We start from the raw sequence: 16,968 nt of genomic DNA on the forward strand, positions 1-16,968 counted from the left end.
TTTTACTTCTATTTTCCTGCCATTTTGATGTTGATAGACATGAAATGTGCTAGGGAGAGATATTTGTCTTTAATAAACGGTCACTACAAAAACAGGCTTGGCTACTCCCTGTAAAATAACTTTTTGAAAAGTATGTTGTCCTTTTTTCATGGAATTAAAGATTCTGTTCTGCCATTGTCTTAGTTCATTGGGGCTGCCATAGTCATACTTTAAACTGGGTGGCTTATAAACAACAGAAATTTATTTCTCACAGTTCTGGAGGCTGAGACGTCTAAGATCAAGGCACTGGCAGTCTATTGAGTCTATTGAGGGCCCACTTTCTCTAGACAGCCATTTTCTCACTGCAACCTCACATAAGGAAGGAATGAGGGGTCTCAGGTTTCTTTTATAAGGGTGCTAATTCTGTTCACGAGGGTGGAGCCCTCATCACTTAATCTCCTCCCAAAGGGCCCACTAACCAATACTATCACCTTTGGGGTTAGAAGTTCAACATATGAATTTAAGGGGCACACATTCAGATTATAGCAGCCAATCATGAGGATCAGGGAACTAAGTCCTCAATGAAAATGATGCTACGGCCAACTGAGTCAAACTGCCATGTGCTTATGGACAAGCATCTCTCCATATTTTCTGTTAATGTCTTCAGTTTTACTGAAGGGTCCCTGGGGCTTAACTGCTGCTATTCTTGGAAATGGCCACAGAGAATTAGGAAGGAAGTTACATGAGAAGGATGGATATCAAAGTGTATTGAATAGATGTACAGATAGGATGTCCTTCTATGAAGTATACTTTTCAAAAATATTTAACCTAAATATCTCAATCTTCCAGCTCAAACCTACAATGTAGGGGAAATACAGATGATGGAGACACAAGCTAAACAACACCATAAAGAAGTAGACAGATCCAGAGTGTGACATACCCTAAAAAGACAAATTGATCAGGATTTTCCGAAAAGGAAATGTTATGGATAAAAAGGAAGTAGGGGTTAGATCCTAAATTAAAAGAGGCTAAAGAGACAGTTAACAACCAAATGTAATGAATGAGACCTGTTGGAAAAAAAGTTTATAAAATTTATTTTTGGTATCACTGAAGAAAATTAAATATGGACTTGATATTAGGTATTATGGAGTTATCAATTTTTTAAGTGTGGTAATATGGTTATATAACAGTATAGCTTTATTTTGGGGATATGGATAAAGTATTTAAAATGGGGTATCATATCCATAATCTGAAACTTACTCTCTAGTGATTCAGTTGTCTATCTATCTATCTATCTATCTATCTATCTATCTATCTATCTATCAATAATCTATTATCTATCATCTATCAAGAGATAGAGATAGGTTAAGCAAGTATAGGCAAATGTTAACTAGAAAACATAAGTTAATAATATCTGGGGTTTGTGTGGTACTATTCTTGTAACTTTTCTGTAGGTTTAAAAGTTTTTCAAATAGAAAGTTGGGAGAACAAAGAATATGTATTATAAAATTCATTTATATAGAGTTCAAAAATAGTCAAAAATAATCTGTGGTATTAGAAGTTACCTTTGAGGAGGACAGAAGGGATTGTGATTGGCAGGGAACACAAATGAAGTCTGGGATTGTTCTGATTCTTAACTTGGGAAGTGATTACATGGGTGTGTTTCATTGAGATAGATCACCGAGTCTCATTATTTGTGCATATTTTGTACATATTTTGTACCTAAAAAGACAGAGTAGAAAATTAACATTTTAGAATAGCTTATTTCTACTGGGATGAAATTTGGAAAGGGTAGGTAAAATACTGGACTAATATAAAGCTGTGTCTGTGCTTGGGCAAAGCCTTCAGAAATCTCTTGAGTTTTGGGAAATAAGGGCTACAGTTAAATTGTATAGCTTCTGCATATGTTAATTAAAATATTTTGCCCTTAAAGTTGCTTACTTAGATGTAAAATAATTACAATAATTAAAAAATGATTACTGCTTCAAATGTTGAACTTGAAAGCCCTGCTAGCCTATGTATACTTATCATAGCACTTTAAGTTCACTATTATACTGTAGTGTTACAGCTATTTCTGTAAGATTTTTACAATAAGATCCAAAACACTATATTTTTTTATGATTAGAGAATGTGGGCTGTATCTGCCAAAGGTGATGGTAGTGGAATAGAATCTAGTTAATGGGCAAAAATGGATTTCTTTTAAATGGCATCTCTCTAAGCCTTTCATTTTGGGTTAGGAAGAGAATGAATAATTCTTCCACTTTCTACCACTTTCCTGCCACCATGGATGATTGCAGGTCTACTCAGTGATGGTTTGAAACCCATTCATTTACAGGGGAATTTTCTACTCAAAGGCAGTTAAGTCCTATGGAGGATATAGGTTAAGTTAACCTTAACTGATATAGCAATTTTATATGCATCATGACAATTTTTGGGGAATAAAATTCCTCACTGTTACCTGATATCGTCTCCTTTCCTCCTGATACATTCATCCTTTTATTCATTCATTTATTTAATGGAGTCTTCCTTTTAAATGTAAGTTTCATGAGGGTAGGGACCTCGTCTATTTTATTCACTGCTGAATCCATAGTACCCAGTACCTGGCACATAGGAGTTGCTCAGAAACTATTTGTTAAAAATAATGAATGGATAAATGTGCTTTGAGCATCTACTATGTGTCCCAAGTTATTCAGAACTCATAACAGAGAGGAGAACTAGAGATTGCGACTTGATATGAGTGGAATGACAAACTCCTTTGTCTCTCTGGATTTTAAGGAATTTCAAAGTCTTACCTTCTCAACTCATGTATTAGTTAAGTTAATGCTAGCTGCCATAGCAGAAAATCCCTAAACCTTAAGGTCTTATCATGTCAGACACTTATTTTCACTAAAATAACATTCAGTGCTTTTGACTGGTACTAGCTTAAGTGGAGGAGGGAAGGGCAGGCTCTGTGGGTTGCAGTTATTCTGAGACTCAACTATGGAGGCTCTGACATGCTCACTACAAGGCATTTGAGATCACTTTGTTCAAGGATATCCAACTGGCAGAAGATGGAGGATAGAGAAGACACACTTGCTTCTTAAACATCTTCGCTTTAAGTGATATGTATCACTTCTGCTCACATTCCAATGGCGAGAACTAATCACATCCTTTCCTTACCTCCTACCCCATATGCAACAGGGGCTGAGCAGGTATGGCTTTAGGATAATGTGACCTGTGCAGCACAGGGCCCCGCACTTAGAAGGGTTCCATGTTTGGTTTAATGCTCTGCTATTACCATCTTGAAATTCTTAATATATATATTTTTAAAGAGGGGTCTGCATTTTTATCATTTTTATTTTGCAGTAGTCCACACAAATCATATAGCACAACCTGAGGCTTTAACACGGCAGCCCCTTCTCAATATCATCTCTACCTTATGGAAGATGATCATGAATATTTGGTAGACAGCAAGCAATCTCTGCCACCCAAGTTTAAAGTTTCCATGTTTGAAACAAATAAGAGTCAATATAATATCTTACAATTTCATTATTTAATAATCCCCAGTAATCAAGTGAGAAGAGTCAAAATTAAGTGCTGGTAAACTTAATGCTTTTCTAAATCACAGAATGCTACCAGCTCAGCTAGTAAAAATTTATAACAGGGGCATATCTTAATAGATGGGCATCTTCTGCACATGGCCCTTTGAAAAGGCAACATGGCACAGATATATGTGACGACTGTAACCACATGCCTGTTTTTCTAGCACTTTGGCTTAAAGAAATATTGAATGAGTATACATTATATTTCTATGCTTGGGATACCACAGTTAAGATAGACCAAAAAAACAAACAAACCCTGATTCATAGCACTTATATTTTATGCAATTCTTTTATATTTTAAAAACAGTTTTATATAAATATAGTTGACATACATAAACTGCATACATTCAAAGTATATTATTTAACTTTCATTTAAATATAATTTAGCATATGTATAATCTGGTGACATCCTCTCCCTACCTTACTTAATCCCCAGACAACCATTGATCCACTTTTCATCAATATAGATTACATTGTATTTTCTGGAATTTAATATATGTGTACTGTTATTTGGGTGGCTTCTTTTTCTCAACATAATAGTAAGAGTAATTTTTACATTTTAGATTCAGAGGATACATGTGCAGGTTTGTTTCATGGATATATTGTGTAATGATGAACTTTGGGCTTCTAGTTAACCCATCACCCAAGCAGTGAACGTTGTACTCAACAGGTAATTTTTCAACCCTCACTCCCCTCCCAACATCCCCACTTTTGGAGTTCCCAATGTCTATTATCTCCATCGACGTGTCCATGTGTACCCACTATTTTAGCTCCTACTTATAAGTGAGACCATGCAGTATTTGGTTTTCTGTATCTCTATTATTTCACTTAGGATGATGGCCTCCAGCTCCATCCATCATGCTGCAAAATACATAATTTCATTCTTTTTATGGCTGTGTAGTATTCCGTGGTGTACATATACCACATTTTCTTTATCCAATCAACCATTGAAGGAAATTTAGTTGATTCTATAACTTTGCTACTGTGAATAGCACTGTGATAAACATGAGGCCAGGTGTCCTTTTGATATACCAATTTATTTTCTTTTGGGTAGAAAGTTGGTAGTGGGATTGCTGGATCAAACGGTGGTTCTACTTTTAGTTCTTTGAGGAATCTCCATACCGTTTTCCATAAATGTTGTACTAATTTACATTCCCACCAACAGTGTAAATGTGTTGGTGGTCTGCATTCTTGTCAACATCTGTTATTTTTTGACTTTTTAATAATTGCCATTCTGACTGGTGTAAGATGGTATCTCATTTTGATTTTAATTTGCATTTCTCTGATGGTTAGTGATGTTGAACACTTTTTTCATATGTTTGTTGGCCACATGTATGTCTTCTTTTGAGAAATGTCTGTTAATTTACTTTGCCTACTTTTTAATGGGGTTACTTGCTTTTTTTCTTGTTGATTTGTTTGGGTTCCTTACAGATTCTGGATATTAGGCTTTTGTCAGATGCATAGTTTGTTAGATGCATATGTCATATGCATATTTTCTCCCATTCTGTAGATTGCCTGTTTACTCTGCCGATTGTTTCTTTTGCTGTGCCCTTCAGTTAAATTCTCATTTGTCTATTTTTGTTTTTGTTGCAATTACTTTCGAGGTCTTACTCATAAGTTACTTGCCTAAGCCAATGTCTACAGAAGTTTTTCCTAGGTTTTTTCCCCTAGGATTTTCAGTTTCAGGTCTTACGTTTAAGTCTTTCATCTATCTTGAGTTAATTTTTGTATATGGATTTTGTGTAGGGTTAATTTTTATATATGATAAGAGAGTTAATTTTTGTATATGGTAAGCCTTTTGCTTAAGGCTAGCCAGTTTTCCTAGCATATTTATTGCCTGGAGTGTCCTTTTCCCATTGTTTATTTTTGTTGACTCTGTCGAAGATCAGTTGGTTGTACGTATGTGGCTTTATTTCTGGGTTCTCTGTTCTGTTTCATTGATCTATGTGTCTATTTTTGTACCAGGACTATGCTGTTTTGATTACTAAAGCTTTGTAGTGTATTTTGAAGTCAGGTAATGTGATGCCTCTGGTTTTTTCTTTTGCTTAGAATTGCTTTGGCTATTTCAGCTCTTTTTTGGTTTCATATGAATTTTAGAATTGTTTTTCTAATTCTGTAAAAATGACTTTGGTAATTTGATAAGAATTGTATTGAATCTCTAGATTGCTTTGGGTGGTATGATGATTTTTAACAATATTGATTCTTCTAATCCATGAGCATGGGATATTTTTCCATTTGTTTGTATCATCTACAATTTCTTTCATCTGTGTTTTGTAGTTCTTCTTATAGAGCTCTTTCACCTCCTTAGTTAAATGTATTCCTAGGTTAAATGGATTACTAGGCATTTTATTATTTTTGCAGCTACTGTAAATGGATTTGAGTTCTTGATTTGGTTCTCAGCTTGAGTGTTGCTGTATAGAAATGCAACTGATTTGTGTATGTTAATTTTATGTCCCAATAATTTACTAAGGTGATTTATCAGGTCTAAAAGTCTTTTGGAGGACTCTTTAATTTTTCCTAGGTATAAGATCTTGTTATTAGTGAACACAGATAATTTGACCTCTTCTTTTCCAATTTGAATGCCTTTTATTTATTTCTCTTGCCTGATTGCTCTGGCTAGGACTTCCATTATTATTAACATAATTATCTTGATATTCATTCATGTCGGTACATATATAGGTAGTTCATTTTTTGTATTATTGAATAAAACTCCTTTGTATGAATACTTCACATTGTTTGCCCATTCATTTATTTGCTGGTGGACATTTAGATTGTTTCCAGTTATTGACTATTACAAATAAAGCTGTGAACATTTGTGAAGAGTTGTTGTGTGGACATAGGCTTTCATTTCTGTTATATAAACACCTAAGAGGAGAATGGCTAGCAGGTGTATCTTTAACTTTTTACGAAATTGTTAAACTTTTTCAAAGTGGTTGTAACATTTTACATTTTTCTGGCAGTGTCCAAGAGTTCCAGTTGCTCAACATCATCAGTATTTTTAATTTTGGACATTTTAATAGGTATATACTAGTATTTAATTGTGGTTTTAATTTGCATTTCCTTAACTACTGATGTTTAAGATCTAATATATTTTTATTGTTTTTGCTTTAAATGATTTTTTTTGGGGGGAGATTTTAATAATAATAAAAAGATATTATATTTATTTACATAGTTTCTAATGCATTATTTCAGCTTTGTGCACCTAAATGAGTCTTTATTTTTCCTTTATTTTTGAAAGATATTTTTGCTGGGTATAAAATTCTAGATTGACAATTTTATTCTTCTTATTAAAGGATACTGGGTTGAGTGCGGTGGCTCACACTCAGCACCTTGGGAAGCCTAGGCAGGCAGATCACCAGAGGTCAGGAGTTCAAGACCAACCTGGCCAAAATGGCAAAACACTGTCTCTACTAAAAATACAAAAATTAGCTGGGCATGGTGGCACACACATGCAGTCCCAGCTACTTGGGAGGCTGAGGTAGAAGAATCGCTTGAACCTGGGAGCCCAAGGTTGCAGTGAGCTGAGACTGCACCACTGCACTCCAGCCTAGGTGACAGAATGTGACTCTGTCTTAAAAAAAAAAAAAAAAAGATACCGTTCCAATGTCTTCCTGCTTGTCTTGTTTCTAATAAAAGGTCTGCTGTCATGTTTGTTCTTCTGTATATAATATGCTTTCCCCCCTTCTGGCTACTTTACAACTTTTTCTTTTTACGGTTGTTTTTTTTTTTTTTTTTTTTTTTTTGTGAGACAGGATCTGGCTCTGTTGCTCAGGCTGGAGTGCAATGGTGCCATCATAGCTCATGCAACCTCAAACTCATGGGCCCAACGGGTTCTCCCACCTCAACCTCCCAAGTAGTTGGGACTACAGGCACATACCACGATGCCTGGCTGATTAAAAAAAATTTGTAGAGATAGCTTCATGCCATGTAGCCCAGGCTGGTCTTGAACTCCTGCCCTCAAGACAGCCTCCTGCTGTGGTCTCCTAAATCACTGGGATTATAGGTGTGAGCTACTGTGCCTGGCCAATTTTGAAATTTTATGCCTGGTTCTGACTAAATTAATTATGATGTTCCTTGATGTATTTTTTTAATATTTTTATTGTGCTTGGGATTCATTGAGATTCTAGGATTTGTGGGTTTATAGTTTTTATCAAATTTGGAAAAAAATTGACCATGATACCTTTAAATGTTTTATCTGTCCCTTCCCTTTTGCAGACACTAATTACATGTATATTAAGCCACTTGAAGTTGTACCACAACTCACAGAAGCACTGTTCATTTTTTTAGCCTGTTTTTGGGTGTGTGTTTCTTTTTTGATAATTTCTAATTGTATTAGTCCATTTTCACACTGCTGATAAAGACATACCTGAGACTGGGCAATTTACAAAAGAAAGAGGTTTAATTGGACTTACTGTTCCACATGGCTGGGGAGGCCTCACAATCATGGCGGAAGGCAAAGAGGAGCAAGTCGCATCTTACGTGGATGGCGGCAGGCAAAGAGAGAGCTTGTGCAGGGAAACTCTTGTTTATAAAACCATCAGATCTTATGAGACCCATTCACTATCATGAGAACAGCATGGGAAAGACCCACTCCATGATTCAGTCATCTCCCACCAGGTCCCTTCCACAACACGTGAGAATTATGGGAGCTACAATATGAGATTTGGGTGGAAACACAGAGCCAAACCATATCACTAATTCTGTATCTGAAAATTCACTAATATTTTCATGTGCCTCATCTAATATGTTGTTATTGCCATGTGTTGTATTTTTCATCTCAGTTATTGTAGTTTTTGTATCTAGAAATTTGATTTACATCTTTTATATATTTGCATATCTTTGCTCAAGCTTTCCTCTAACTTAGTGAACACATGGACTAATACAGTTAAAATAACTGTTCCAATGTCCTTGTCTAGTAATTCTATTACCTGTGCTATTTCTGGGCAGTGTTCTATAATGGGGTATAATTCTTTTATACTCCAGGGAGACCCACTGAAGACTTTCAGACCTCTCTTTGTCTGAAGCTCTCTCTTCTCTGGTACTCTGCACTGTGAATTCTGGTTGCCTTGGCCTACTGAGACTTTTAGCTGTGTTTCCTCAATTCAGGAACTCCTCCGGGCTTTTCCTCGGTTTTTATTTCTTGTCCTACAGCCTAGAACTCTCCAGTAAGTAGGCTGGTGCATTCATAAGGCTCATATCATTTCTTTCACGTCTCTCAGTGATCGTTGCCCTTAATTTTCTGGTGTTCAATATCTTGAAAACAACCTTCTCATGTATTTTGTGTATTTTTTTCAGCCAAGGGTTAAGTCTGGTCCCTGGTATTCATCTTAGCTGGAAGTAGATGTCTCTATGTCATTCTTTTTTATTTTCTTTATTGAAATAGGGTCTCCATCTGTCGCCTAGGCTGGAGTGCATTGGTGCAATCTTGGCTTACTTCAACCTCTGCCTCCTGGGTTCAAGCAATTCTCCTGTCTCAGCCTTCTGAGTAGCTGGCATTGCAGGCATGTGCCACCACAACTGGCTAATTTTTGTTTTTTTTAGTAGACATGGGTTTCACCATGTTGGCCAGGCTGGTCTTGAATTCCTGACCTCAAGTGATCTGCCCACCTCAGCCTCCCAAAGTGCTGGGATTATAGGTGTAAGCCGCCACCCAGCCTCTATGTCATTCTTGACTAGAATCTCACCACTGCCACCATAAAAAGAAAGAAAGAAAAAAAGGCCTGGCAGAGAATTCTAGGAAGTCAAGGGGGGAATAATGAGGAATACAAATTCCTTGCACATAGTTGATAATAAATGTTACACAGATTAATAAATAAAGTACTGTGTTTGGAGGAGTTACTTCTGAGAAGAAATACAAATGAGGATGACAAGCAGGATTGCATATTTGCCTTCTTCATATACGTATTGTTGGTGGGGATAACAGAAACAGAATCTTCAGTGAGGTCATTTGCTAAATACTACTGCTTTTGAAAGCAACAGTGGCAAGTGCAGATTCCAGTGAAATGAAGGATTACTATTTGGGAAGATGGGAACACTTCAATTTTTCATTCTAATGCCTTCACAGGAATAAAAGAAAATACATTTCAGCAGATACTAAAAAAAGTGAAGTGAAATTTATAGTGTCTACTATATAAAATATCTTTGGATTGAGATATACAGTTTGTGAAATAATGTCATAGCACTTCAAGCACCAGTTTCTTGTCCTGATCCTACCCTGAAATTTCCTCTTTTCACCTATGAAACAACATTGAATGTAGTGATGTTTGGGGAGAGCCCAGTGTATCAATGCAAAACATTATATTAGCTGTGTGTAATGAGGAGTCTTGTGGCCTGAAAAAATAGGAGACTGCTGTGCCTATCAGCATTACTGTGAGCACATTATTCTCCACATAAAGCTGGGGGCTACTGTGAGTTTGAAAAGAAAAAACATGGGCTAAGCCGACTGAGTATTATATTATTCTTGAAACACGAACTGTCCTGTACTTTTCTTTAAATCCACTTAAATACCTGCAAAGCTTTGAAGAGGGATTTTAATGACTTAGTGCAAGAACTGTGTGTAGAATTAGCATGTTTGAAGATTTTTTTTCCCTCCTACTTTAAACTATTGAATAAAGGACACAATAGTTTCTAGATTGAGATATTGAGATATGTGGCTTATTGACATAGCAAAACTATGTACTGCGAGGACTGTTTTAGACCATGGGACTGTAGCTTGGTTTTTATCCCTTACAGGGGCTTCCTCTCCACTGACTTCTACAACATAGCCCATGTCACTGAGCTGGCAACCAAGAGGGTGAGCTAAGACCATGGTTTCTACATGGTGAATGAGAGACACTGGAATCTACCCTCATATATCTTTTCAAATTAAAATAATTTTAATTACTACTATATCATATGAGAATTCTGTCTCTGCTACACACAGACAACATGAGATGGCTGCAAACATCCTCTGGGACATCCCAATTTGTCCTCCCCTTGCCATTCATCTGCTTTTGTTAAATTTTGCTATCCCATTGTCTTCTCAACATGCAAATATTCCAGAGAGAGTTATCATGCATCTCACGAGGACAGTTTTTATCAAGTCATTTTTTTCTATTTCACAAGAGAGATTGGTCAACACGAGTGCCTTGGGAGAGGCAGAAATAATAGCAGGGATGAGGAAAAGGAAGGCAAGCACCAAAGATACATCTCCTACTTAAGAATTTTGCCAAGGAGCAAAATACCATCATTCATCCAATTCAACAAACATTTATTTAATGTAAACAAGTAAGTTATTAATTTATATCTCTCCTTGTAACAAAAATAAGTATTGTCCTGTCTACTGGGGACACAGACCTAGTTCTCGGTGTGGACATGATGTACAGAGCAAAGAATAATAGGTTACAGAAAAATATGGAAGGCTGATCATTGTTCAAAGTATAATGTGCTATGTAATGGATGTGTCACAGTCCATTCACATTTAGAGGAAAGGAGAACTCTAGGAGAACAGGAGTAGAACTTGATAAATAACCAGAAGTGGAGATGGCTGTAAGATTTCTAGTGTAGAAAACTAGGTACTATCATAGAGCCATCATAACTGAAATATAAAGTGCAGGCAAAGGAAAAATTTGGGTGGAAAATAACGAGTTCAACTTTAGAAATATTGAGTTTGAAGACAATGTCCAGTGGGTAGTCGGATATACTGTTTTAGAGCTAAGGAGACAAATTTCTAGACTGAAAGTGGAGATTTTGGAATTATCTGTTTCTAGGTGGTAGTTTAATATTTGGTTGATGGGATTGCCCAGGAAGATCAAATACACTGTTAAGAAGGTCAAGGACAGAGTAACAACTTTAATGGGCAGCACAATGAATATGGAAAAGCCTGACTGGGGAGGTCAGGGCACAGAAAGGCAAGAGAGAAAACAAAGGACAGTGATGTGACAGAAAACAAGAGGGGAGAAAATTTCATGGAGGTGGGAAGGGATTGTCAGTGGTGCCAAATGCTTTTTGCTTAGTGAGTTCCAAATGCTTTAGAGGTTAGTGAGTCCAATCTAAAAATTGGACACTTGGAGGGCAATTCAAAGAGATTTAGTGATGTCACGTGTTGTGGAAGGTACCCAGGGGGAGGAAATTCTTTCCCCAGTCTTTTCCATGCTATTCTCATAATAGTGAATAAGTCTCATGAGATCTAATGAGTTTATCTGGGGCTTCCACTTTGCTTCTTCCTCATTTTTCTCTGGCCACTGTGCCATGTCACCTCAGTGGGCTGAAGAGAGAATATCGGGAGAAGAAGGATAGATATTAAGTGAACTCTTTCAAGGCAGGTTAGCTGTGCATACATTAAACTCCAAAATGTGGTCTCTGGCCAAGAAATTGCATTTTGTTACTAAGTAAATTATCACAGATACGTAAAAAGAAGTACATCTCCAGATACTCATCATAGAATTGTTTATAAGAAAAAAATTGGAAACAACTTTAATGTGCAACTGTGAGGCATTGATTAAGCAATTTAGGATTCAGTCATGAAAAAACATACAACACTTAAAATTATGTTGAAGAAAATATACAGACATAAAAAAATGTTTGTGAAATATGTTTTCTAAGACTTCTGCATTGAGACTGTAGTCATTTTGTAATTCAGAGAAAGTCATTAAAAATGTGCTTACACCCAAACTAAGGTTGGCTATGAATAGAGAGAAGAGATAAGGTAGTCGGGGGGAATCAAAGAATGGTTTTTATCTTCATCTTCCTTCCCCTCCTCAATCGTCTTTCTTACTTTTTAATTAATTGGAGACACTTGAACATGCTTATTTGCTCCAAGGAAGTAGCCATCAGAAAAGGCTTAAAAAATATATTGGGCTTGCAATAGGGAAGAATAAGTGAAGAACTAAGTTTCATCTGAATTTGAGAAAAAATCAAATTCAGAGGAGAGTTGAAGTGCATATTGCTGAGCAAGAATGAAGACAGGATGGGGAAGAAGCAATGTAGATGGAGATATAAATGGGTATGTAGGTGAGGGACAGGAGACACAAAGTCTGAGGAATGTTCATTCAGCACATTTTACTTTTTATGTGAAAGAAAAAGCTAGGTCTCCCATCCACAGACTATAAGTGGGGTAGGAGTGAGAATGAAGACTTGAGAAGTATTGAAGTTTAGGAATATGATTATTTGTAGGGAATGGACAAGGACACCGTAGTCTTATGGATGTTAACTTAGAATGCTTGCCTTGTTTTCTTTGACATTGATACCATGGTAAGTCACAAAATGGGGAGCAAAATGTTAGCATGTTAATGACAGGAATTCGTCTGCATAACTGTGTGAATGAATAAGGTCCTGCCTCTTCATTTTATCGCAATCACTAACATGTATTTATGAAATTCTCATGATCAGGGCACCAAGGAAATACAATGACGAGCTATAATGCCCTTCCTTACAGAACTTACATCTGGTTGGGGAAAAGAGTCACAGTCACTTGAAAAGTTAACTACATTTCAAGGTAATTTTGCCGTAAGTGATGAAAGTGGCATAAAAAATCAGAGAGATGATTGATCACTTACAACTGGAGTGGTGAAGGGAGATTTCATATAATTTTTACATTGCCTTTGTGTAGTTATTTATTTCCCTTTTCCAATAGAGTAGGCACTGCCATATTCATCTTCAGCCCCTGTCACATTTCCTGGTACATGACAAGCACTTTATAACCATCACTGAATGAATGAACTAATGAATCAGCGAATAAACAAATCAAGTCAGACTTGAACAGGTGAAAGGGATAGAAATTCATTCCAGTAGGGTTATGATCACATAAAAATATACAGTAAAGGAGAAGATAAAATAAAATTGCATTCACTGAGTATTTACATGCCAGATATTTATAATATATATTATATATAAAATATATATAATATATGTATATTTTTTTGAGATGAAGTCTCGCTCTGTTGCCCAGGCTGGGTGAAGTCTTGCTCTGTCGCCCAGGCTGGCATGATCTTGGCTCACTGCAAGCTCCGCCTCCTGGGTTCATGCCATTCTCCTGACTCAGCCTCCCGAGTAGCTGAGACTACAGGCGACCACCTCCACGCCTGGCTAATTTTTTTGTATTTTTAGTAGAGACAGGGTTTCACCATGTTCAGGATGGTCTCGATCTCCTGACCTCGTGATCTGCCCGCCTTGGCCTCCCAAAGGGCTGGGATTACAGGCGTGAGCCACCGTGCCCAGCCCCAGATATTATATTATATATGATATTACCTATATTATTAACTCACTTAATTGTTACAACAACCCTGCAAAATAGGTATAAATATCCACCAATATAAAGGAAATAAAAGAGGAATTCCAGGGAGATTAGCTAACTTTCTCACACAGTGAATAAATGTCAGTGGTGGGACTGGAGCCTCTGGGTACAAGGCTTGCCCTAGGGCAGTGAAGAGGTGGGTTTCCACATCCTCCCTTGCAAGGATATGGCTGTCTTTTGCTTGACTGCAGTACATTATGTTTCTCTACCTTTAATGTCCTGTAACTACTAGTTACATCTCAGGACACAGTTGTGTTGATGGCCTGAGTCCCCACTGCCCAAGACATCAAGCTGAGACTTTGGTATGGCCCCTGCTTGTCTCTCCAGATGTATTCTCAGCTATCTTCATTAATCAATATCCTTGCTACAGCTTTCCTGAACTCTGCTGGCTCACTTACCCTGCTCCTCTTTCTCGCATGCAATTCTCTGTTCCCAAATGTTCTTCCTCATCTTGGCATTTATTCAGCTTTCAAAATATCACTCCATGGCCACTTCCTCTTTTCCTAACTTGTAAATGATATTAGTTGCATAAATTGATGTTTTGTCTTCCTAAGCCGCTATCATATTCTCCTTTTTCCCAAATAGTGATGCTGATGGATTCGCCTTTCTCCTCCCCTAAAAATATTTATTTTTTATTTAAAAAAATTACTTGTTGATTGATATGATTTGGCTGTGTCGCCATCCACATCTCAACTTGAATTGTATCTCCCAGAATTTCCACGTGTTGTAGGAGGGACCCAAGGGGAGGCAATTCTTTCCGCTGTCTTTCTCATGCTATTCTCGTGATAGTGAATAAGTCTCACGAGATGTGATGAGTTTATCGGGGGTTTCCGCTTTTGCTTCTTCCTCATTTTTCCTTGACACTGCTATGTAGGAAGTCGCTTTTGCCTCCCGCCATGATTCTGAGACCTCCCAGCCATGTGGAACTGTGAGTCCAATTAAACTTCTTTTTCTTCCCAGTCTTGGATATGTCTTTATCAGCAGTGTGAAAACGGACTAATACATTGATTAATTTAAAAAATATATATATAAAGACGAGGTCTCACTGTGTTGCGCAGGTCTCAAATTCCTCGTCAAATCACAGCCAGTGCTGGGATTACAGGCGTGAGCTACTGTGGCTGGCCCAGTTTAATACCTCTACAGCTACAAGTGGCCTCTCTACTTCAATATTGTGAAACACCAGGGAAATTTGGACCCTTATCCCCAAGGCAATGATTCTGAAATTTTGTTCCTTTGGTAACTATGGAACGTCCTCCCCTCATCCCATGAAATAAAGAGAAAGGAGAATTGAAATTATACATGTATATATATACTATACTTCATTCACAGCCTATAAAATTTTTCAGTTTTACTAAGTTCTGGAATTCCTGAACTCTTCTCCCTACATCCTATCCTGCGTCTGCTTGCATTTTTATCCATTTTTGGGAGTGTCTGCTAAGCTACTTGAGAGGAACAGAAAGGAAGCTTCTGTAGGTTCTGCCCAGGGGTGGTGGCCAGAGTGCAGCTGTGCCGGCCCCCTGGAGCCTCAGAGGCTGAGAGGGAAATGCTGGTGACCTGAGAGAGGCTTTTTCTCAGGAACAGCATGAAAGGACACCGTTGTCTAGCTCCAGGGATTAATTAGCACTGCTTTGAAATAAATCCTTTACAAGAATTTTACTTCTCTGCAACAGAAAGCTATTTTTGAATTCGGATCAATTTACTATTATTAAATGAGACTACGGATGGTCTCCTTCCATAGTCCTCTTATTCTGAATGTAGCTAGCGACTTCAAAGCCATGTATTGATACCATCCTTACTTTCATAGTGGTCAGGCCTTGCCTCTAGGTCCTGGGTGAAGAGGGGAGTGCTATGGTTTGAATATTTGTCCCCTCTAAATCTCATGTTGAAATTTGATCTCCAGTGTTGGAGATGGGGTCTAGTGGGAAGTGTTTGCCTCAGGGGGTGGATCCCTCATGAACGGCTTGCTGCCATTCACGTGGTAGTAAGCGAGCTCTTGCTGTTTGTTCCCGGAAGAGCCGGTTGTTAAAAAGCACCTGGCGCCTCCCCTACCCTTGCTTCCCTCTCTTGTCATGAGATCTCTCACACACTGGCTCCGCTTTACCTTCTGCTGTGAGTGGAAACAGCCTGAAGCCCTTATTAGAAGCAGATGCTGGTGCTGTGGTTTAGCTTGCAGAATTGTAAGCCAAGTAAACCTCTTTTCTTTATAAATTACCCAGCCTTGGGTATTCCTTTATAGCAATACAGACTAAGACAGGGGGCAGCTATGGTCTTTGCTACAGACTGAGCCTGGAATTAAGTATTTGTGGTGCTGATGGGGGAAATTGAAGCTGTTACACAGTTTAACCTGCCTCAAGTTCAAGGATATTTGGGGGCAGCCCTGTTTGCTCTCACCTAGATAGAAGGCCAGGAGGGGAAGGAGAATTGTTTCAAGAGCTCATAGGAGACTCTTTGCAGATCCCCTACTCTATAGTTAGATGGCAGCTGGAAGAAAGAAGAAATTACCTATGGACTATGGGTACACCCACAGTCCACCAAGAAGGGATTCCCAGCTCATGCACTCCATCTCCAGATCTTCCAACGCTCCCTCATGAGTGCTCAGAGACCCCCTAGGAAGCCCCTAACCTGCCACTTTCCTGTCATCTTGCCCTAGCAAAGTGATATCACAGAACATTTGTCTCTGACTTTTTGTACTTCATTAATTGTTACAAAATCTGATAAAATTTCTACTGCTTATCAAAGAGAACAAATGTTATCTTCCAACAGGCACAAAGGCCAAATCAGGGTGTGAAATTAAAACACATGTCAAAATTACAACTTTACATCTTCATGTATACAGTTGTCAAGAATCCACAGCTATTCCTAAAATCTCTGTGTACTGATAACAATTAGTAGCCATAAACAACCTAAATAAATAGCCAACCTTTTTGCTAAAGGTTCAAATTTTGTTTTGTTTTGTTTCTTTTTTGTGTTTGGAAAATGAAAATTGAGGGACACAGGAAGCCCCTTTTCTATATAGAATATATTCCCTAAATTACAGAAGTGCAGTGACTAAAGATAACATAGACCATCCAATTAATATATAATATGTATTAATATATAAAATAATAAATAATATTTATTGTGAACAAATAATAT

General features: G+C 37.6%; 1 protein-coding gene across 1 annotated transcript in view; it reads left to right on the top strand.

The window, feature by feature from the left end:
* The window catches only part of DERA (deoxyribose-phosphate aldolase), a 201,903-nt gene extending 191,455 nt beyond the window's left edge, over positions 1-10,448 (top strand). Inside the window, exon 10 of the mRNA XM_009180293.4 lies at positions 10,293-10,448. The gene's annotated coding sequence lies outside the window, so the exon portion shown is untranslated. The remainder of the gene's footprint in view (positions 1-10,292) is intronic.
* Positions 10,449-16,968: the final 6,520 nt, after the last annotated feature.

Source organism: Papio anubis, chromosome 9 (genome assembly GCF_008728515.1).
Source record: "Papio anubis isolate 15944 chromosome 9, Panubis1.0, whole genome shotgun sequence".
In the NCBI taxonomy this organism is placed as follows: domain Eukaryota; kingdom Metazoa; phylum Chordata; class Mammalia; order Primates; family Cercopithecidae; genus Papio; species Papio anubis.